Consider the following 26899-nt stretch of genomic DNA (forward strand, 5'->3'; position numbering starts at 1 on the left):
AAACGGATTTGCAGTATGTACACTTTATTTTTTTATCAGTGAATTATAATAGTCGTGACTTACTAGACATTCACACACGCCATGTAGCCATGTACTAAACGTTTTGGTCAAAAACATTTATTGATAATTGTCAGATAGGTACCTTGATACTAACTTCAATTATTATGTTGTTATCATTTTTCTAATATAATGCAATTTAAATTATTTTATTTTACTTATTAGTATGATATTTCAATAGGTGGAATGCCCATTGTACACTAAACCAGGTAATAGTTTTAAATTTAAATTCATATAAATGTGTACTTTTTATAATATAAAGTTTCTTTATGGAGATACTGCATTAATTAAAGTGTATTTTTATTTTAATACACAATACTAGATACAAAATGCAGCATCTCCTTAAATATGAAAAAAAACCCAAAATAATAATCTAAGTACAAAAAAAATATTTCAAAAAATTAAGAAAGCCTATGACTAATAATTAATAAAAAAAAAGTGGGTAAAAATAATGATTTTAAGGTGAAAAACAAAGAAATCGAAAAACTCATTTTCCCAACAATTCAATTATTGGAGATACTGCTTGTTCCACTAGGAGATCAGTATAGAACAGAGTTTACTTCACTAATTTATTTAAAAACCTAGGTACTGTAATGTTTTATACAAATCTTCAATAAGTTGTTATTTCTTTTTGGCATTATTTCATATACAAATATGAACATGTTAGTGCAAATAAATTACAATTATGATACATAACAACCTCGGTTAAACGAAATTTAATATTTTATAAATCTCAATTTTCATTTTGTCATAATTTCTATAATCATTGGTGGGCACACATATTAATTTGATCTCTAAAAACATTAGGACGGGTATATTTTCATGACTCCATCACACATAACTATATAAAATATAAAAATACGTTTTTATTATGTATAATATATATATATATACATTCTTGTTTAATATAACATTTGTCACAGTCTAAAAAGTAGATGAAGCGTGACATATAATGATTATGTATAATTTCATCAATACCTATAGTGAATTCAAAAATTAAATTAAATTATATGTAAAATAACATATGTAGACATGCGCGTACATTTGTACAGTAGTTTTTCCATATTGTGAAAAAATTGGCACATATTATTAAGAAAATAATATAATAATACATTTCTAAAAATCGGTTATACTTTTCTAGACCACGTATCGAACGATTAAACAACTGATTACTGTTTGCATTGTATAGAGTCATTACTTAAGTTAAACACTCATTGTTTAATAATAACACAATAATTTATTGCTTTAAAAGACAAATAATGCACACCGCTTATACTCTTTTGTCATATTATTATATTAGTTGTTATTAAATAAATAATATATTTTTTATATTGTTTATTCTGTTTTTTGATAGGATGGATTAGGGAAAGATTGTTAATAAAAGAACTCGAGAAATAAAATTGTGTTCAGTTCATTTGCGTTTAAAGTTATTTAAAATTATTTTTATAATTTTATTATATCCGATCATAATGCTGTTCATCAAGTATAATTTAATTTCTATAACAATTCTAGTTATTGCAATTTCTGTTATGCCGGCTATTTCAATTGATGAAAATACAATAAAATATCGAGGTATGGTTTAATTTATTGAAATATAATATATATTTTTGAATTTGAATTTGAATTTTGTTGATACATATTTGTATAATTTTTCAGAATTAATTTAAAAACCAAAATATATTATTTTTATTCTACAGCAGTCTGAAGACCAACAAATCTTGTATCATTTCTTATTTTCCGATTTAACATACTATTATATAGATAGTAAAAATATACTTGAATATGTTTTAAAGAGTATATAGGTACTTACCGTATGGTTAATATTTTCGAGAAAATTTATTCTTCTTTACATCACATTATCTGTTTATCATAACTCCAATATAACTTCTCATGTATAATAATAAGTCAGTACGAATGGTATGAGTTGTATATAGTATTTTATTATGTGAAAAGTATTATAACCGTAATTTGTACTAAAATATAATAACTAATATAATATAAGACAATATTGTTATTAAAATAACAATTTTTTTTTTTTTTTTTTTTTTAGGCATTTGTAAAGGTAATATCATTTTTTAAATTAACAACAGGGCTATGTATTTAATACATTTTTATGTGTTTTTGGTACACAGTAAAAGAAAAATTTGTTTTGTCTTATTTATAGTTCAAATACGAAATATTATTTTACATATTATCGAATGAGGTCATATTATGATTTTTTTACAGTAATTCATTTTTTCTTATTGTAAATATTTTTTTGGTCATTCAATGATACTATTATATTTTTAATTGGGTATTTAACTTCAATTGTAATCCGATAATAAAATTATTATCATCGTTTTTGATACCTACAAATTCATAATTCGTATATAAATTCAAGATCTTCGATAAATTAGGCTTGCATATTAACTTAATTGGAAGAAATTATACAAATAAATTATTTATTTTTATGTATTGCAATTTTTAATGCATAAATACATGCATATTTAACACTGGTTTAGTTCATTAAATTCAGAGCCCTGATCATCAGTAAATATCAGAAAATTCAAAGGGTTATGATATAAAATATTATAAAAAAAATTAAAAAGTTTGTATGGTCGTGTATTGTGAATGATGAACGGTTGTTGAAATTAATGATTATTATCCAAAATAATTATTTCCCGAAAACAATAATCTATATCATCAATTATCTAACATATCACACAACTTATTGATTTTGTTTTCTTTAAATCCTTTAAAATAATTATTAAAATATACTAATTGTATGGATTTTTTATATTATTATTTAAGAAATCATAATAGCAGTTTTTAAAACAATAATAAATAGTAAACAAATTGCAAAAACAATAACTTTACATTTGAATCAATCGTTAGTAAAATATAATGGTCCTTAAATTAGGATCATTAAATACCATTGAACCATTAAATTAATTAATTATTCAATAATTGTCTACACCAGCACAGATTTATTTATGTTAATTTGAATAATTTTTAAATGCAATAGCATTTCTTATAGAATGGGTTGGTTTTAAGAGTAAGTAATTGTAATTCACATGGATATAATTTATATTTTATTTATAGTTTGTTGTAGTTAAATCCGTTATTATTATTTTTAGTATATTAGATATAGGTTTATAGTTATAATCATTGAATTTTATGATATTAATGATAAATTGAAGTTATTTTGATTTTCTATAACATGTGTATGTTTTTTATGAACAGATACAAATACATATATATATTAATTCATATTAGAAATGTATCTAGTTTATGTTTACAGGAAATTTTCTATCACCATAATATAAATAGCGAAATATATGGTATTTTGTATTTCCAAAACGTAATGTCCATAGTATTCTTATAAGTAGGGATGAGAGTTATAGGAAGAAAAATTACCAAAATACGCCAGGTTAGGTTAGGTTAGGTTAAAAATCAAAAATATGCATACAATTTTTAATTATAAATAAAAATGAAAAAAAAAATGAAATTAAATAAATTAAAATTAAAATAATATAATATAATTCAATTTATAAACAACGTCAAAAATAAATGTCAGCATCTAATCGACGACTCCTTCTTGGTTCAACGTCTATATATATTATCTAAAAAAAATTAAAAATTTTTGTAAATAATTTGATACTCACATTTAATTTTTATTTATTTTTCATACCTGTAAATTTGTTGTATTGGAACACTAAAGAACTTTTTTAAGATTGTCAACGTGTAATCGACGACGATTGTCCGCGAAAATATTTAATATTTTTATTTAAGTATAATATTTGATAAAAATATTTAATTTAAGAGGACGCCATACCCACATGTGTTGTATCTGTCTTATAAACGTACATCATAACAATTTTTCGTTTAGCGGAATACATTTTCTGATATTAACTTTAATATTAGAGTAAATTTGCCTATTATAAACTTTAAAGGTAAGAATACTAGCTAGACAATGACATATGCTTTTAATGATGTTCATAACTCACTTTAAAATGATAATATCAATAAAATCATATTATATCGTTGTCTAGATATTATTCTTACCTTTAAATTTAATAATAGGTAGATTTATTCTAATATAAAAGGTAATATCAAAAAATGTATTCTGTTGAACGAAAATTGTTTATGATGTACGTTAGTAAGACAGAGACAACACAGCGGTTATGGCGTCATTTTAAGTATAATCTTTCGATAATATAAATTAAATTATGCACTTTTATGAACGAAAAAACGTTGAATATACTATTCTTAAAATATTTACCCAAATATGCAAAAAAAAAAAAAACAACAAAACTGATCTCGCTAGATTATGAAACTGATTTTTAGCTCACCTAGCTATAAATACAAGACATAGACAAAAGTATACAAGTCCTATAACTTCTCATACTTACTTATAAGCCATTCGTAAATATTATTTACTATTCTAGCTATACTTTTAGTTTTCTTTCCATAATTGAACGACCTTTTTTTCACACATTTTTAATTTAAACTGCCCTTGCCTCATTTTTATCATTTTTAGTTGTATTGATTATTTTTTGGTTTATTCTATTCATAACAATTCATATATATATATGTAACAATTTCTAATAGCTTATAATAGTACCTAAATATTTACCTACCTATGTTTATAAGTTTTTATTTTTTAAAGTTGTAGTTATAATAAATATATCACGTATGAAGTGCAATAATATTTTGTGTACAACCCTTTTTTTATCATCTAAATTTTACATTATTAATGCATGCATGCAGCAATATCTTGAACTCTTTTGAGTAACGTTTTTATTTTTGTTATAAAAGCATTATGTTATCTGAATACGATTAATAATTAATGTTTTGTATGATTGTAAGTTATAATTCATTTGTATTGCCTATTCAAAGATAATGTAATTATTTATGAATTATTGGATAAAAATGAAACCTTATTTTATGTGACGTGTCATACAGAATTTTAATCATACCAATATTAGACATTTTTAGTAGAATTTTTTTTTTAAATTTAATCATTATTACTATTATTAATTGACAAAGCCAATCAATCTTCCTTCTAACAAAATACAATTTCTAAAATACCAAAAATTAATGTTTTATTCATCTAACAGTCACTGTATTCTATCCCTAACCACTTTATTCAAGTATACATTTTATTATAATTCAAAAGATAATACGTTTAGTACCTTATTATTATTAAAACACAAAATATACTATATAGGTAAATACCTCAATTGCTGTTGCCTTGCTATTTTCAATATTTATGTATGTGTTAGGTTCGTAGTTTAGCATTATACAAGTTTATTATAATAATATAATTGTATATTATAGTATATTATAGATGATTGTAATATGCCATAATAAATTACTACATTGACTTATGTTTTGAACTACAATACTTAAATAATTAAATTTCAGATAATCGTATTGAAGATTTGCAAATGAGTTATGAATGTAAAAATTTAAAATAAATAATTTTATGTATAAATTTTCGTTGCTATAAACCGTGTGTCTGCGGAAACAGTGTACACTTTATCAATCGTTCAATAAATTCTGTTTGATAAATTGATTTTATTTATTTTTAGGTGTTATAAGTATGAATTTTTATTATTTAATTTTTATTAATTGATTGAATACAATTTTCTATAGTTTTGTAAAAGCTTATAGATAACTATAGGTTTTATAATTCAGATATAAGACAGGTTATTACATATTTATATTTGAAATATTTTAAGTTGACTGCAGTTAGTATTTATTTCTTTATCCTAATTACTGTCAGTAAACTAGATTAGATTTTTAAAATAAAAAACTTCCATTATTTAGATAATACAGTCACTGGTTAATTATTTGCTAAAATTTTTTTTTTTTTAATTATCTTTTAGTTGAAATAAGACTCTTTTAGCATTTATTTTCCATCCATGATTTAAATTAAGATGGTTCCCAAATGTATACAATCACGTTACAAGTGGAATTAAAAAACTATCTTTGTATTGGGTATGCAGATTGTTGTATACATTGTAGTAATACAATATTATATAGTCATATATTAAACAATTTGAATAACTTTGTTGTTGACTTATTGACTTTGTTGTTTTTTTAAAGTATTGAGTATCAGTATATTATCAGTAATACTTAAAATTTAAATATCATATACCTACAGTATCTATAGTAGGCATATGGTATCACGATACTCTATATATAAGTATCTTGTGCCAACATAGTATTGCGATACAGATTTTCAAGTATCTTAACCATCCCTGATTACTGACTTCTGTTTATGGGGATAACATTTTAAATTATTGTACATAAAAGTCATGTGTTCTGTTAACCTACGAACATCGAGTATGATATAAATTACAATAAAGTAGTCTTTAAAGTTAAAAGTCTTAACCGTTACAGATTTCAGTATACTTGTGGAGTTTAATTACTTAAATTTTAATAAATTCAATTTTATGTACATTTTAATATTTACTAAAACTATTTTAACAGACCATTAAAAAAAAAATATTTCTTTTTATTATATAGGCGGAATGTCCAGTACGTATTTGTGTTTTTATTATTAATTGTATGTTATTTTATAATAAATGTGTCTAGTAAATTTTAGGATTCTAAACAGCTTATATTCCCATTGTGTCGGTCTGTTGATTAGAAAAGATCACTCGCTGTGTGCTAAATTTCTGATCTTTAAATGTATTATAATAATATGCAATAAACTTCTATTTCATATTATATCAAATTATGTCCAGTAACTTTAGATAATAAATAAATATCTTAATATCAATAATCGTAACTATGGTCTGATAACTGGTGGGTGAAGCGACAAATACAACTAGGTATGGGGTTTTAAGGTGTTCTGAACTCAAATTTAAAAATCTAATTATTTTTCAAATTGTACAGGTTAGGTATTCATTTTTTACACAATTAATACATTTTAAACAATTATTATATTTGTAAGTCATATCATGCGAATTTTGTAGTAATTTAGCTTACATATATAAGGAAAATTATAACCCTTCGAAGTCGTGAAGTGTGATTTTTATATAGTAAATTAAGCAATTAAATAAGATCTACAACTTAATATTGATAGTTGTAAAATTTAGAATTTTTTTAAAAAATCGATGGAAAATCCGAATATCCAAGTGATTTGTAAAACAAAAAATTAATATAAGGAAAATAATGTTAAAATTAATTAGTAATAGATATTAAATAATTAATGTGTTAATTAGTTTAAGCATAATTTTGAAAACGTGATCGTTTTTTGATAACTTAATCACAAATAATTATTATTTATAATTTGTTATAGAACAAGACATAGGTTAGTTAAATTTGTATAATTGGTTAATGATTTTATATGTTGAGTAAATTTTACTGTAATTAATATAAATTAATCACGCATACACATATTCGTTTTTTCAGATTCCATAAAAGGTATGTAATATTTGTGTTTTTATTGTAAAAACGCTGCTGTAGCGTATTATTCTTATAATATTATTTTTTGTGATATTATATTATATTATCTCAAAGTATATTTTATAAATTATTTTTTTTTCGTCATTTTAATTTGATTTGTACAAAAAAAAAATATAATATATTGTTATACGAAAATAATAAAAATAGATGCACGGTCATCATTATTTATTAAATTTTTTATTTAATATTTTGTTGTACTATTCATGGAAATTTTGTTCTGTTTGATAGAACATCAATTTTTAGATCATATAATAAAAAATTATAATCTTACTGAAATATAGTGCAATTTGTTTAGTCGAACTAATATTTTAGTTTTTGAGCAGAGTGATAAATATGTTGATTTTATAATAATGTCTGTTTTTATCTTGTCTGACATCATTTTTTGACAGAAAAATGCTTTAATTTCAAATCATAAGGGATTTTTTGATAAAAATTGGATCTTGTTTGTATTTTGGGTGTGTAAAAGTAATAAATTCTCAATATGTTTCTTAGTTATTCGAAAAAAAAACAATTAAGAAATAAAGTAATAAAGAAAAGCCGGCATTTTTACGTTAAACAAGTTTTCAATAAAATTATATAATTATACATTTCTTTATTTTAATTTTAATTCGAAAATAAATAACTGTAGAAACTTAACATATTCAATAAAATTTATTAGAAAATCATTTTCTATACATGGTATAATTTTCAAAATATTTTAAGTCTTTTTGACTTCTTTATAGACAATTACATTTTTTTCGTTTATTTATTTTTATAAATTACGATAATATATTAATATTATAAATGGATAATAATGCTTGAATATTTAATAAAATATGTTTAATAGGTAGTTCATAATTCATATCCAAATTAGATATTGAAAATGTATTCATAAATATTTTTTTGTATGCATTTAAAGTTAGAATTTTGACATAATTTGTCAAATATTGAAAATTATTTTGTAGTAAGAATTTCTGTTTGTACCTAAGAATCAAAAATTTAATACAAAATTGTTTACACGTTTTTCAACCTTGAAACAAATGAATGTCGGATTAATCTGAATGTAAAATTTCTGTCCGTTTGAAGTTCAAATTTTAATTTGAAATTTAATATTTTGATATTAACTATTGATCCTCAAACGATTTTTTTTTTTTTATTGTAATTCAAAAATGATTTAGCGCAAATGCTTGAAGTTTTCACCTAATGTTTATATTTTAATTTAATAACTATTTTAATTTTTTTAACTATTCATAGATTTTAGAATTTTGTTTTTATTTTATTCTTTAATGGTCAATAAAAAATGTTAAAACTCTTTTAAACCTACTAACAATCTTATTATATTTTCTTTCAGAGCATGTCGGTGTGTAAATTATTATTTTATCCTATCTGAAATTTAATGTTTGTTTAATAATATTTGTCTCATAGCATTATTTATTTCGATTATAAGCTTTAATGTTTTTAATAGGTAAATAAACATTGAAAATTAGAAACATGAGAAAACATTTTTTTTTAAATATTAAAATATAGTTTCATGTCTTTTCAATCCTCTAAAGTTTGAAATGTTTAAGTTGGTTTTTAACCTACAGTCATTAGTCCCAAATATGTGTATAATAATATTTTTTATTATTATAATAACATATATAAGAATTCAAATAAATCCACGTGTAGTATAGAAAACCAAAAAGATCTTCCACATTTAACATCCTTATAAATTGTTTATTGTACCTATACAATTGTATTTTATTAATACATCTTTGGTATGTTATATCATTTTTTTTTCAGATGAAATTCGTAAGTATATTTTATCTTTATTATCATATCATATACCTATTTACTTTCCCCTCTTCTGGAATGACCATATGATTCATTGAAACTTATTAGGTACTTATATATAGTTTAGAAGTGAAGGGTATTCAAAAAATAGTCTTAAATAGTTAAATGTGTAGCACTTATTACCACGTATCAAGATGAACGAAGTTAGAACACACGTAATACGATATTTGTGTATCATCATTTAGAACGCTATCATCAAACAGTATACTAAGTAAAGTCAAAAAATATATTATCTATAGAAATTATATGGATTTTTTAAAATATTAGAATTATAGGACATATTTTTTTATATTATAAAAGTTTTAATGGTAATAATATAATTATTACCTAAATTCTATATCCTTACTTAATCCTTGATATAAAATAAATATACTCTAAAACATATATATTTAATAATAATCATAATATTAAATATATATTATAATATTTGTATAGAAAGATAAAAATTAATTAAATACTATCATTTACAGGAACTCTTGGTTCGTATTTTTTAAATTTTTATTACTGTTATATTACTTTGTGTGGAACTTGCCTTATACAATTTTAGGTTTTGAACGGAGAATCTTGAAGAATATGTGTCTTTTTTTTCATATTTTAAAAATGTTAAAATGGTTATATTTGTTACATAAAGGGTTGTGTTATACCAAAAATTGGTTATACAGTTAAAATAATTGGAACAAAAGTGGAAAATGAGAATATTTAAAAGAAACCTATTTTTTACAAAATTAATTTTATTATTCACACTGTAATATAAAATAATAACAAGAGAAATTCGAATATCTGATCAATCTCCTATGACACAATTTTCTGTACATATTCGGTATTTTTTTTTTCTACTTACTGATATTATTTTGAATTTTTAAACTTTTGTTTTTTTTTTCATTTTAGTTCCAGTCCAATTTATTATTGTTAATTAATAATAATAATTATTAATATTATTAATAATTAAAATACATATATTATAAGAACAGCAATTGCTAAATAATGAAAAAAAATATGAATTTTTAAACATTAGGATACACATAGTCTCCACTTATTATCGTTGTTCGTACACATTTATTTATCATTAATTTTGAATTAAACACATAAATTACAGTGGCTTTTCAATAATTACAAGAAAATACTCGTAATTTAAATCTATATATAAATACAACAGATAAAGTTATCAATTTGTTTTTAATTACTTTGAATTATTGACAATCTAGAAAAATAACTTTCATAATTTTTGACAATTTCTTTGTAAAAACAAATGGTTGATTCCAGTTATTATTATCAATTTATTCATTATTTAGAAATTAAATCAAAACTGATATGATAAGTTTTCAAAACTATCTCCTACTAAATATTTTAAAATTTTGATAATTCATAAATTGTACACCATTAATTATTGTTCATAAATTATTAATTAAGATAATATTTTTTTTTCTAGCAAGAATAACATGTAAGTAATTTAAGTGTTGTTTTAATTATTGGAAGTTTTATGATATTATATTTATGTTCAATTTCAAATTCACTTAAACATAACTCATGTACTTGGAACCAAAAAAGTAGTAGATTTTTATTTTAGCGTTTAATGTGCTTCAATGTGTTTAATGTTCTATTATTCATTAACAAATTATTCATGTAAGCCAAATATAAGTAAAAATTTATTTTTTTTAATTTTTAATTTTTTGTTAATTATTTAAATAAATTATGATAAATAGATACGACTTAAACATTTATTTTGTTAATACTACGATTTAAATTATTTTTTTTAGTTTTTATATATTGTGTTATAACTTATAACCAATAGGTACAATAGGTACTTGTCCAAATAAATTATGATTTCCAAAAACTAATATATCATATTCATCATGTCAATAATAATTTAATAATTATCTAATTATTAGATAGGTCAATAATGTTAGTTGTACATTTATCAAGAAAATTTAAAATAACAATGATTTTTTTTGTTTTTAACTGACATTTTTTTAATAATGTTTGTGTTTTTGAAGATTAAACGTAGAAGAAAATGTTTAGTTTTTAGATTTAACAATCATTAAAATTTATTTATTTTACGATATTAAAATATGGAGTTAAAAGATTATCTTCTAATCTATTCGATATTTTGAATATCATATTCTTTTGGTTCTGAGGCAAAATTTCATTTTCTAATGAATTAAAATTAGAAATTCATATTATATTGTTATTTATTTTATAATATACATGAGAAGTATAATTATTAGATAATTATCATAACATTATGAGATTTGACTATTGATAATTAAATTTAAGATAAAGTCTGTATACAAATTATTGTATTAATATCTGACGATAGCTACATTATAAATTTACCTTATTTTTTAAGTCAACTTCTTAGGCTTTTAACTTGATAATATGATTATATATTAATATTTTTATATTATTTTACAGATGGTATGAAGACGTATTGTTTTATTTTTATTTAATTAATATTTTTAATTTCATATTATGTAAATAATTTTTAAATACATTTTACGGAAGCAACATGTTTTCTTTCTCAATATGTTTATACAGAGTGTAACAGATATACTTGACCAAAAAAAATTAAAATATATTCTATTTTAACGTATGAAAAAAAAATTGTTAATATGACATGATGAGTAAATAACCTAAGAAATATACTCATGTCAGAAAATACTCAAAAATCACATTTTTAAAAATTATTACATTCCAAATTAATTTAATCAAAAAATATTGATATATTAAACAAATTCTAAATAATAAACTATTTGTCTGATAAATATATTTTTATCATCAAAATTGTCCTTATAATCAGATTCACAAATTGGCTAGGTATCTATTCTAAATTTATCCAATAAAATTTAAATAAAATTTAAATTTTCAATCAAATTACAATTGTTATATGTTTCTTTCAATTTCTATTACTTCAATAACTATTCAATTTCAATAAATATCTATCTATCTGATATTTTGTAAATTTATTTAAAATTTTTCAAACAAAACATTCGATTTTAAAATTGGATCAAAACAGAAATATATAATAATACTTATAAATTACTGATACCTTTTTAGCTAACCTTGGTAAGTTGTTTTTACTGTTAGCAATAATATTATTTTGCACGATATTGTTTGAATCGCATACATAAATACTTATAGAACTTTATATACTATATATTAATAATAAAACTTTAATAACAAAAATCCAATATTATAGCAATTAGCTAATACTTAATACATTTTAATATTGTTGCTAATCTGAATAATTTGAAATTACATGGTTGTTATTTTTATTCTAACCCATGATTTTATTCCCGAAAAATTATGAATATTTTTTTAATTATTTATTATTAATTTTATTTATCCCAGATACAACTGGTACGTATTTAATTATATTTTGTATGAGATAATTGCTTTATAGTATTTATTCTTATAAATATATCTTTTGAATTAAAGAATGAATTATTTTCCTAATGATAAGCTTTTTATTTATTGATTTTAAAGTAATAAAAAATTAGCAAAACTGTCTCACTCATAAAAACTGTTGAAAATGAATAATCTAAAAGAAATAATAATGCAGTCATTTTAAATGTCTAAAATAAAAATAAAATGGCTCATAAAAATGGTTGATACCTTGGGAATTTTTGCGACACATACGTCATAAGCAGGGCTCGGGACTTATAGCATTTAAAATAATTAAAATAAGCGCTTAAAAACATCATTATACGCATTCAAATAAGAATTTAAAAATTTTAAATTTGAGCAAAAATGTTTGATCAAAAAAAAAAAATTGTTTACATGATAAAGTAGGTACTAGACATAATTTGTAACTGTGCAAAAATAATATAATTAAAGATTACAAAAAATATTGAAACAAAATGATTAGGAAAAGTTTTTAACTAAAAAATCAAAAAAAATTCATACATTTTTATCCTATAAAAAAATCAAACTTCACTTTCGAGACATTTTGCTTTATTGTTTATAGATTTTCTGAGAGATTTTCAAAAATAACTATAAAAGTAGAAAAACTGGTCAAAACAGCAAAAAATAATCATAAGAACTGTAAATAAGCATCTTTTTAAAAAATCGTCGAAAAAAGCAAAAAAAAAGCTCATTATGTTAAAGATTTAGGTATTTTTACAGATCTGATAAGTGATGATATTCGTATTAGATTAAACATCGTTCAAAAACAAATATATTCTAGATTAATTGTTTTTCTAATAATCTAAAATGATTTAGTAACGTTAAAATTATTTCAAAATTGTATAGAAGTATTTTATGCATTTCGCAAACTACCACAGTTTATTGCGTTTCATAATAAAACTTATAATATTATTCTAATAACATTGATGGAAACGAAAATCAAAAAAGTATCATGAAAAATATAAATGGTGTGTGATATTTTTAATATTGTAAAAATGGGAAAATGGGTGTAATTTTATTATTAACGATTCGGCGTCTCGCAAACGTTCGACTCGGTAGATTATTGTAAATTTGTATACTTAAATGAATATATTTTGTGTAAGGATAATATTAGAAATTAGGTCATTCTTATTTTTAAATGGTATAACAAAACTATTATATTATATATTGTATAATATTATTTATTAATTGGTATGCTTATTATTTTGTTTCTAGAAAAACGAAGTGTGTACAATATTTTTAATAATTCATTTTTGTAATTCAATGTATATAAATATTATGTCTTGTAACTTTTGTAATGATAACCATCCTCAATTTTTTATTATTTTTTTTTTGTTCGTTGAGAACCAAAGTGTGTTATCACTGTTCAAATAGACCAATGTACCTCATAAAATATTTTGACATTGGATTAATATCCTATAAAATGTAACTAAAATGTGAAAATATAATATAAATTATTCAATAATGCATTTCTTTCGATTTTAAATTGATATATAACTGAAAGTTTTAAAATCGTTGGTAATTTATTTTGTTATGTATCCTAGATTATATGATTACAATTATATCACATTAATTTATAATATATTTCTTATTTTTTGTTAATAGGGATGTTACTTTTGAGTACGTATGTTTTTAATTTTGTTATAAATATAATATAAATTTATTTATAACCATTGGTTGTTTTAAAAAATGTTAAGTACAATGCATGTATACACTTTTATTTCATTTAAAACTAATATTTAATTATAAAATACATTAAAAATTAATAATTAGTAAACAATTTTGATTCATATAAGTAATATACAATAATAACAATTGTAGAACTTATAGGCAATAATACTTAAATTACATCACCCAAAACCTAAGTATCAATTACATGGCCAATAATTTCACCTACTCATACCCTTACATAGTTCAAAAATCTACTTAAAAACAAAACATACGATGCATGTACTTAGTATAATACGTACGTATTTTGTATAATAATAATCTTGAAACATTATGCTATTGACTTCCCTGAGTAGGTGCCAACTAGAAACAAATCTAATCTAACCTAAATACAGTTTATGACATGAAAATACAATTGATGTTGAAGGTTTTCCCTTTTTTTTTGGTTTTATAAGCTAATAGAAAAATATATGTATAATTATGAAACTAATTCATGGCGATTCATTTTTTTTATCTCTCTTTTGGTCTGATTTAACGTCAAAATATAAAATACGAATAAGTTAGAAGATACAATTTTAATGTTTCACCTATTCCATAATTTACTGTATATTTAATTTATAAATTACCTAAATTATATAATATAACATTATATCAATACACAATAGACAAATGTCATTATGTAATTTATTTTTACAGAACTTGCAGGACTGTACAAGGACAAATTGCAAAGTACGTTTTAGCGTATAGCAATATTAATTTTAATAATATTATAACTGTGAAATACAACGTGACTGTTCAATGTTCATATAATAATAACTAAAGTCTGATATAATTTATGCTTACATTAAATAAATAAAACGACATATAAACATATCATTTAGATTGATGTGAATCTGATTTAAGACTAGTTAATGGGGAAGTAACTCCTGAATTGTATGAACTGAGTATTAAATTAATATTGCCAGGTTTTCGGTAAACATTTTTGTAATATGCATAAAATCGAGTACTAGAACTTAGTTTTGTAAAAAAAATGGATGAAATTTAATCAGAAAATATATTCCAAATTTAATTTTCAGATATGTCTGCTACTAATTCAGTGGACAAATTCTGTGAATATTCCATTGCAGAATATGATGCATCGTTTTTTTCGGAAATGATTATTTATATAAGTGTTAATAATTCAATAGGATAATGTACAATATATGTTTTGTTATAAATATTTTTGTGCGATAATATTATAATGTAATTAAGTTTTTGTTAAGAGAATGTCAGCACAATATTGGTTTTCTCTCTCAGACCCACACGCAATATAGATAAAATGCTTTCACCTAAAAACGTATTTCTTGACTTTTGACTAATCTTAGAGTAAAATCACTATTATTACAAAAATTATAGAGAATATATATTTTTGAGGGAATAACATATTGGTTTTATATTTTATTGTTATTTGATTTTGTATTGGACTTTCAAAATGAAAAAAAAAGGAAATTTGTAAATTTAAATGATGTTTAAATTGTTCTGAGACAATATTTAGACAAATCGATATGTTATACATAATCAACGTTTTTATTTTCTATTATTTTTTTAATGGGTCATTTTTACTCTAAGACTATTCAAAAACATAAAAAAAAATGATTCTGCGTAAATGCTTTTTGTCTATTTTGTGCATGATCCATAGAGAGAAAACAAACAGTGCTCCGACACGCTCATAATTCTCATCGTGGACGTATGGTAAATTTAAACTAACGATAATTTAATAATTTTAACATCAATATTTTTAATTTAAATATAAATAGTTTTTGTATATTGGGATACACGTATAATATACATGATGGGGGTAAATTAAGCCGTCTTTGCATGTTGTTTTAGAATTTTTCATGAGATTTTGTTTTAAAATAAGTAAAAGTTAACAAAATATATAAAGGAAAAATGTAAAAGTCTTATAATTTAATATATATTATTATGTATGTTTAGGTTTATGTTACATTTATATGATAATTAAATGTAATTTAATAAATATGATTTATAAAACCATGTACATTAAAGCATAATTTATTATTTTTCCTCAAATGATTTTTGTTATTTTATTGTAATTTACCAAATGTATATTCAATAGAATAACCGAAAATTATAAAAATTATAACCAAAAATGTATGTTATTATTTTTTATGCATGGTATAATTTTCAAAATATTTAGCGTTTGAAATTTTTTATTTTCATTATAAATACCAATAAAAATTATTCGTTGGATAAAAAATTGAAAATTCCACAAAAATTATTCTAATACCTGTATAAAAATATTAAAAATACTAGATAGCATTTTTTTTTTATGCATTTGTAGTTTAAATGAGTGAAATATTTAACTATGTTATGAATTAAATATTAATTAATACATTGGTTTAATTCTAGTAAATTATATACTATCAATATCTTAATATTTTAATTTTATCTTAGATGTAATTAACATATTATCGTCTAAATAAACCAATACTTTATTATGTAGCTTTAAAAGTAGCAGCAATAAAGCATTATCGAGTTTATTTCATAGGAAACATTATTTTACATACCTAAACAATTATATACAAAATGGAATATATATGTATTTTTTTTTTTACTCGTCTGTTTCATTATTAAATACTTAGTCATTTATTTTAATACATTTGATTACTTTTTACAATCACAGAAGACTTAAATGTTTTTAAAGATAAGTAATTCCCACAAAAATACCTCAGTTAATTGTGTATTCTTCATAGATTCAAATAAAATATTATAAAATAATAACATGATGTAAACATTTATAATATTTTCCGTATAAGGATGTATATGCTATAACAAAATTATAATATGGATTTATAATTAGTAATTTATATATGTATAATATAGTCACCCCGTTTTTCTGCATTACTAACGCAGCTTTAGATACAATTATTGGTTACAATAGAATATATTAATATAGAATAATTATTATCATCTGCCGGTGAAATTAGCTAATTAATTCAGTCGTTGGCCATCATACCTCCATTATTCGACAAATACCTTCAACAGGTAAATATTATATAAAAAAAGGTATACAATAAACATTTAAGCCGAGCGTTAACATTCGTGCATCAAAATGCCGGAAATCTCAAATGTGTGATATTAATTTATTAATTTATAACGATCGTGATAAATACTCAAGAGTGTTATAATCATTTTCGACGATAACAAAAATAATAAAATAATATTTAAAAGTCGTGCAAATCTGGTACGGGAAAAATATAATGTCTCGTCGTAATACAAACTGTCCGGGAAGCGGGAAAGGAAAAATAAAAATAAAAATAAAATTATAATAATAACAATAATAAAGGTAGTTTTCGATTGTTACGGGACCGCAGTAAGACGACATAGGGACGGAAGTGTGGGTAGGATCGTATATTGATTAACGTGTCTCTCTCGGCCAGGTGAACGATGACGGGAAAAGAGTGTGAGAGAGAGGATAGCTCTACGACGGTACGCATTGTGTGTATATATATATATGTATATAAAAAGGAACGTGTGCACGATAGGTGGGTGATGGCGAACCACAGAGAAGGAAGAAGGAGGTGAGTTTGTAGAAGAACGGAGGATGTCGACGGCGGTGGTGGTGTTGGGAAGAGACGGGAGTCTAACCGGAGAGTGTAGAGTAGCAAAGGGATGAAATACAAAAATCCGACGAAGGACTTTCGCCCGGCGCCACGACCAGCGCCACAGGTCAACTTGTTGTTGGTGCTCTGAATTAGGCGCGCGCAACGGCCGTCAGCCAGCCAATAGTCCCGCCCGCCAGCCAACCAGCCAGCCCTTGAACCGTGGTGTTCACGCCGCATAGCAGTCGCCAGTCAGTCACCGGTTGAACACCGGAACGGGAACACCGTCGCGCGTCCCCTTCGACTGTGCCCTTTCGACCGGTCTCTAGATCGTTTAACCCCCATATCCTCCCATCCCGCCGCTGATTTACAGGGTCTGTCGATCATTGGTTCGCTCTCTCTCCGTCAGTCGCTAGCCCGCTTGTACTTTCGCCGATCTCGTCGCATTCTCGTACTTAACCGTCAACAGCGAGCGTGCTTGCTCTCGTTCGTACCGTTCGTCACGCTCTCTGCTCGGCCCGGCAACAGGTGAGTGGTCCAACAAGTATTATATACGCTATATTATATTAAACGTATTCACGTAGTAATCTATCGCGGCCGTTGTCATTATCCTCCGACTGTTTCACATCGAGTAATTGTGTTTTGTACATTATGTTTGTAAATCGTGTATGGGAAATCTAAATTATTATGAAACACATTTTACTAGTTCACCGACAAAAATATTCAAATATATTATGTATAACAAAATAATGCTTTTAAATAAACATATTATACGGTACGATTAGAATCCGTAATATTTTTGCAACAGACATGTGCACATTGTTTCTACACATAAGTTTATGCAATTTTTAAAAACACTGAAGCTTCCATCAACGATCACCTTTTACACATGGTCACCTCTATGTAATAGTAGTTTTCCTTGGGCCCATCAAGTGTTATGTCATATATTGCCACCTCTATAGGACGACCACCTCTAAATAGCGGTCACTTCGGTGACCGTAAATTGGAAGTTCCGCTATAATACCTATTTATTTCAAATGGAACGTGTGTATAAAATGTTTTTCACAAGTATAAATATATATTTTTTAATCGCAAATTGACACTTTTTTTGAGTGCTGGAGAGGAGGGAATTAAGCTCATTGTCTTTTTATATTATCGATTCGATTGTTTGACAATTTACCAAAAGTATTTACAAACGTAAATGGATCCCTTGTAACAGTTGTAAGTCATACTTGTGATGAGCTATACAATTAAAATGTATCTATATGTTATGTAAACTATTCTTTAGTTTTAAACCAGACATTATATTGACATACTGAATGTTAAATTATTGAAAAAATCTTGTTTTCCAAATTATTTACACTTGTGTTTGGTAAGTTACTAATAGTATTTATTGTCATTCGTCACTTTAGAGACAATACAATTAATTTTACATTTTGGTAAATATTTTTTTTCAATTTAAATTTAGTTATAAGAGACCCAATAAATTGTACACTAATTTATTTTATTAGTCCCCTGTGAAGTTGCAATAATTGAGATAGGTTGTGTTTCCTCTAAGTAGTGATATACAAATATAAATTATGTATATATTATTATGTATATTGAAATAGCAAGTATAAATGTATAAATATTGTATTAGCTATCGTAACAGAATAAAATTGAATCTTATTATTTTCTTTATGCAGAAATCTACAGAAATAAAATTAACGTAATCTATTTTATTAAATTCACGATTTATCGTAATAGTTGATATTATATTATAAAACATATCTCTTTAAATATAATATGGCGACGCATTCACGCATTAAAACCGATATCAAAGATCAAACAATGTTATTTTTACTTTAAAAATACTTCCTAATAATTTTTACTTCTTAATAATAGGCCAATTAGCTAGATTAATATGAACAACACGTTCTTATACACCATTGTTAAGAGGAATAACTTTAATAAATACTATGATTTTACGCGTATAACAGGTTCGCAAGAAATAAATGTTTGATGGACATTTTTTGGTGTGGTTTGTTTTTTTTTTTTTTTTTGTTCAGGTTTAGTCATGTGCATATTGTGCTAATATGTACGTAAAACATTTTATTTATTTTAACTACACAATGTAGGTATACATATAGAGAGGCTATAGAAAAAAATCCATTATTATACACCATGCTGCATGTATCTTGTGGTAGTTGTATACTATTATACTAAAATAGTAGTATGTCTATGAGTTACGAACCTTTTTGGTGAGATTTTTGTTCAACGTTAATGAAATAATTTATTGTTTGTTATTTTTATTTAGATTTAGCTCACTAGTGAAGTAGTGAAGCATTTTAGCTAAATAAGGTGAGAGATATCGATAAGTATCTCCTCGTCTCTTACGTACCAGTAGTGAGTCGAATCAAAATTAAAATAATGAGCAATAAATGATTACATCGGAATTGAGCATCTACCTATTATGTTATTTAATCTATAACCTCTAATTTTTAACCTATACGATACATACAAAAATATAGTGTATCAATAATACTTATAGGTATAGCACATATATTTATTTTATATTATATAGGTAGTAGGCCAGTAGGTACTTAAAAGATTATATCTTAAAGTCGTATGGTATTTATTATTGTATACGATATTATAATATTTATAATGACAATAATACGTACATACGTTTAAAACATACATTATATAATACGTATATACTACAATATACCATATTTTATTAATTTTTTGTTAAATTATTGCAGTTACCCATTTTTTAATAACAAATATTATATCGATAACATTTTAATAATTCTATCATATTTTAGATTTGTATAGTAGAATTATTACACTCGTTTAAAATGTATGCAAATAATAATTTTTTTTTCAAATTTTTTCTGTATAAATATAAAAAAAAATGTTATTTATAAATATGCATAACTCTGGCCGTCTTTTGTATAAACACTTTAATTTTGTAAAGAATCGTTTTATCGTTATGATAATAGTTTATTTTAGTCAAATGTATACCAATAATGCAATAAACTGATCGACCGTTTAAATAAATTTTCATTTATAATGAATGAAATCTTAAATGGCGTCAAAATTATCATAAAAAAAATTCTGTTTCTTAATATTAAATCGTATTATACGATTATATAGTATATATATATAAAACCACATTACTGTTTGGCTAAACATAATATTTTCGTAAACAACACTAAAATATGTGTAAAAATAAGAACATATTACATTTACATAGTTAGAAATACACGACGCGTATATAAGTATTATAATGATTAGTAACTATTGATTACCTATACAAGATACCTCTAAAATTATATTATTTTCAATAAGGCAAGATGATGTTTATGTAGTGCATTGTTGATAAAACACTGATAACGTCACCACGTTTATCACATTTGTCAATTTTAATAAATTAAATAGAGATGATATTATATTATTTCCTTCGAATGCATTTTGTAAGTATACTTAGACGTTTTTATTTTCATACTGATGGAAAAACAATAGTGCATTATTTGTGTATGCTGCGTGAATTGACACCCATTATAAGTCGTAACTTACTTCCTGTAGTAGCAAAATGAAGATAAATCTTTGAATTGTATGGTGATAGTAGAGACTATATAGGTGATTTTTAGTGATACTGAGTGTATTGTTAATATTTTAAATATTATATGAGAATGGAATTTAAATCTAGTTTCATAAACTATTAGAAATTAATGAAAGGACTATGCGTATTTCATGTACAGTAGTCTCTTGACCTTATATAAATATGGTATGGATTGTCTCAGATTATGTAGATTGTTGATTTTATTAATGAAATAGGTATAAGTTATAGATTATAGACCACGAGCAGCCAATCTGCGGCTTGCGAGTAAGATAATTTATTCAATCTGTATGGTTATGTATTGGCGTACTAATTATTAAAAAGGGGTAATATAATATTGGAGTATTTTGTGTAAGTACTATATATTTTTTTAGGAATTTTGTAATTCAGCTCGTGTAAGTTATATTAATTATTAAGGATGATTTTGCAATTCCATAATGACCTATCTGATGTACTGAATTATATGCCTCTCACATTGTGAATAGAATGATAAAGCTATTTGTCCATTAATAAGGTTTAACTATATTTTATCAGGCGTAATACCTCGTTCATTTTGAGTTGTCTTGTAGCCGCAACATTTGAATTATGATTCTCAAATTCGTCAAATTATATTTTAGTTAATATTGTCAATTTGCTGATAGTAATTTATTTAATAATTACGTATTTTTATATAATTTATTTATACTAACTAATAATTGTAAATACTCGCAATGGTTTATTTGAATTTTAAAATAAAAATCATATTATTATATTTAGTGGGAGGGAAATGCAGTTGGCTTATTAATTTATAATTTTTAAAATTTTTAAAATTCAAAATTTTAATATTTATTTATATCGTGTAATATTATTATACATAATATATATATAAATAAACATTTTAATTTTTGATCACAAAAAAAACGAATTTCAACCCCAGATAACATATTAAAAAAATATTACCTTAAAATTTAAAGAAAGTTAAAAATAAAATTGCTGAATATTAAATACAACAGAATTATTGATGTTAATAAAACGAAAAACATATTATTTTTTACAAAATGTACATAATATTTGTACACAATTTATGATAGCCAAACACGATAAAACTTTGATATAAAATGTCCGATGGTTGTAATATTTGTTATTGTACATTTATGTAACTGGCTATTGTTTATTTATTATGGGATTATAATCGTAGGTAAATATACAATAAACTACAAATGCTAATTCGTATTTCATTTCATACTCAACTTGTATAATATCTTGTTTAATATGTAAGCATTAATTTAAAAAACAGAAGCTATCGATTATATTATATTTAGTTATGGTTATGTGTTTTTTGAGTTAATATTAATATTATCGTTTAATATAAACGTAAATAATAATACACTTAATTGTATTCCACTGATAATGCTTAACAATTCAGGTTAGGTGTCGTGTGAGTAGTGCCATAACAATTAAAATGTTCTTTACTGATAATTACTTGCATGTGTGCATAGAACGCATTTCCTTGTGAATTATTTTTATTGTTGTGCATACAATTTCAACATAATGAATTGCACATTTCTTAGTTGAATGTATACTATTGGTAATCATTATGCATATACTCAGATCATAGGAATAAACTCAAAATTAACCAATAGTTAAAGTTTGTACAAATGCATATCACAATGTATAGAATTTCAAATTGACTACTCTCAACAAATATACGATGATTAAATTGAAAAAATGACCTGGCTACTTAATGAAATAAATCATACTTGCCGTTGGTTGAATATTACGGGTACTTTCCATATGCCACATGACAATCGTTGGTAGATATGAATGAGATGGACTTTACCTCATAATTCCTTAAAGTAATTATTATCTCTTGCAAGTTTTGTTATTATCATATTAAAGATTAAGTAAAATAAAATATTATAATAATTGTCGATAGTATTTTTTTTTTAGATTCAGTGAATTATACCCATGTTCCTTGCAGTTATGTCTGTATTATAGTATATAGGATTTTATGAAAATTAATGACTGTACATTTATTTTATTGTTATTTATACATTAAAAATTGTTGATAATATAATATTTATAAATTTTAAAGACATTTTTTTTGTATCAAAAAATGCATATAAAATTGGGTATACTTTTAAGGGATTTTACATTAGGACTATAATATTTCAATATTTACTAGAATATAAAAATATTACTTTTATCTTTATATATTATTAAAACGTGAGATGATTTCAGTGGATAGCTATATATCTGAAGTTTTACTAGACGAACCGACTTGATCTATTTTTTTTTCAAACGCAAGTTTTCAGAGAGCAGATGAGCTATTTAATGGGAAAAGTCCGAAAATGTATCAATTAAATAGTTTTTCGTGTAGCGATACGCATTGATTTCCGAGCGTACATGCATTTTTACAATATCCACTACTCATAATATATACGTCTACTTAAGTACTGCTGCGTCGTCGTCGGCGGTGACGTGCGTTACTGTCTGGCATAACTATATACATTGTGTACATACACGATATTCTATCTCTACTACTGCGTTATCGAATTATTACTAGACGTCAATTTCCGATAAGAATAGCTTTTGCTACACATTCTATAAAGGTATGATTGTATTTACGCTAACATGTATTTAGTCATTATCAATTTTATGTTGCCATATCCAAAGTTGGATCTTTTGAAAAATTAAAAATACAAATAATACAAAACAAGAAAAAATATACACTGAATTATATAGCTTATTAAGGAATTTCATAATAATATTGCAGAAATTCATTGAAATTTTCATTTGTTTGTTTTGGGTGAAACATTCGCAGTATTTCCGTATAAAAGTGTCTTGCTTTTTTCTGTAAATGTTATGAAAACTTATGAAATTAAATTACTTTCCATTTTATGTTTTTCCTAAACATTAATGACACATTATTATAACGATATATTATACATATTGTTTTTATAATTATATATATTCAATAATTGTATTTGTTTAGTGTAACCCGGCAGCGATGGGTAATTCAGCTAGTACCTATGATTGATTTATAGACAAATCGTCCAAAAGTGCATTTACGTATAGTAGAACATAATATTATTAATGTAAAATTTCTATTTTGGCTATTAAAATGTTTAAATGAAAACGTGAATGTGTGTACATATATTATGGACATGAAAGTATTTGCAATCACATAGGTACTAAAAGGTCATATTATGCAGAGCGTTCATTAATTACGTGACGCACGTAGAGAAAAGGATAATAATATATGGTATTACATAAAACACGGTAGAACAACGTGACGACCGTGAATAGTAATATTAAAGGATTGGCAGAAAAAAATAAATCCAAAGGTTCAATAATTAAAATTTAAAGTATTCGAAATAGGTATTATTATTATAACTAAACGTTTTAATTAATTTGTTATATACATTATGTTTTGTCAATTAATCGATACTATACATATTTAAAAGTATTGTGTGATTATACTCTAAAATGAGATTATTAATACAGTAAGTTCATTCGCATTAAATTATTCAATATGTTCAGTTTTTTTTTTTTTGCCAGAAACGAAATTAAAATATAAATTGTTTCTTTCGTTTATTACATTTTGATTTTTTTTCTCCTTTTTTTTACTTTAGGCTAACAAAAGTGTTACATGCCAATTTCGTGGTTTAGTAATTTTTTGCCCCATGGCGTCAAAAACTTTAAGGATAGTCTAAAAGGTAAAAACTGTAGTTGAATCATATTTGAAGACCCTAAAATTCTGAAAAATATAAATAATATTAGTAGAACGTTCAAAAATTCGCCCTAAGAGCACAAAATTTGGGTAAGTTAAATTTCTGAAAAATAAATATGCATTCATAATAAATATTGGTATACATTATCATCAAGTGATTCTAATTATAAACTTTAAATAGTTTTTTACCAACACGTATATTTTACCTTTTTACATACATATTATTCTTTATTTAAAAATTATGTTTTAAAAATTAATTTCAAATACAATTTTAAATTAATCCCAACTAGTTTCTATCCAGCTATTTAATATAATATTGTTATTATTTGCCTATGCTATTTTAATAAATGTTCAATGTATGTAAATAATTGTTTTTATTCCGTAGTTATTGTTAAAATTGATATTTAAATTAAATGTATTAATCGTAAGATTTTATTTAGTATTAATAATACTTTAATAACTACTAATGCTTAGTTGGAATTCAAATTTAGTTACCTAATACAAATATTAAAAATATTCTATTTTAAATTATAAAAACGAATGTATGGTTTAAACTTCAGTAATTTTTTAATTAATAACAATATCTAAACGTTTATTTAAAAATGAGAATGGGTTTTTTAAATATTCAATTTTCAATTTTAACAGCCTAGGCTTGTAAATTTAGTATAATGTTTCTCATAAATATTTATCATTAACTAAAAATCTAAATATTCAAATAAAATTATATTATATGCATATTTTTTTTTTTATAGATAGAAAAGTACTAATTTTGAAGAAACTGGGTATATTTTATTGAAACAATAATGATTTCATTTTTTTCTTTTTGTAATTTAAAAATATATATTGTGGTTACTTGAAACTTTTAGGCATATTAATTAATTTTTCATAAAATATTTACATTATTTTTAACCTTTTGCATATTTATACCCTGAACCTATTCATACCGTTTATGGTAAGACTATATTAACTCAAAAGTTAATAATAATACATTTTATATATTATGATATAAATAAATACTATTATAATAATTAATAATATTATAATGTATTTTGTTAAGAAAAATTAATTCAATTTACTAATAATATAGATATTTAACCGACAGTTTCTGCTTGCAATCGTTTGACATACTCTATAATATAGCGACAAAAATTCAACACATAAGAATAAAGCATAGAGCAGAATGATGCCCAATTTTTTTTTTTATTATTTTATTGTATTTAGTTGATTTTTGTTAGTTTTGGTACTTTTTATGATAATTGTCACAATAGATAAGTTATGTATTATCTACATGTCTATATATCGTAATACACGGATGAAAAAAAATAAGACAACATTATCTAAAGTCTACTGTCCTAGCCTATAGGGATTTTGACATATATCTGTTCCTTTTACCTATATAATTAATTGATAAATGTTTTCTAAATAAAATGATATATATACAGATTTATAATGACATATCATGTATACAACAATATATTAAATCTTTTGATGTAGATTCGACGTTTTTAAAAGTCAACATAATTGTAAATATAATGTTTGAACAAAAATAATTTTTTTTTAGATGCCGTGGGGCTTTATTATTTA

The 26899-nt window shown here is 23.5% G+C and overlaps 1 protein-coding gene across 4 annotated transcripts in view; it reads left to right on the forward strand.

Annotated features, from left to right (window-relative positions):
- Positions 1-18228: 18228 nt before the first annotated feature.
- Positions 18229-26899, forward strand: part of LOC132920517 (SCY1-like protein 2) — a 158165-nt gene continuing 149494 nt past the window's right edge. The window contains exon 1 of one of the 4 annotated variants that reach the window (XM_060982969.1): positions 18229-18527. The gene's annotated coding sequence lies outside the window, so the exon portion shown is untranslated. The remainder of the gene's footprint in view (positions 18528-26899) is intronic. The other 3 variants (XM_060982970.1, XM_060982973.1, XM_060982972.1) reach the window with 3 other exon arrangements.

The sequence above is a fragment of the Rhopalosiphum padi genome, chromosome 2, assembly GCF_020882245.1.
Source record: "Rhopalosiphum padi isolate XX-2018 chromosome 2, ASM2088224v1, whole genome shotgun sequence".
Lineage (NCBI taxonomy): Eukaryota > Metazoa > Arthropoda > Insecta > Hemiptera > Aphididae > Rhopalosiphum > Rhopalosiphum padi.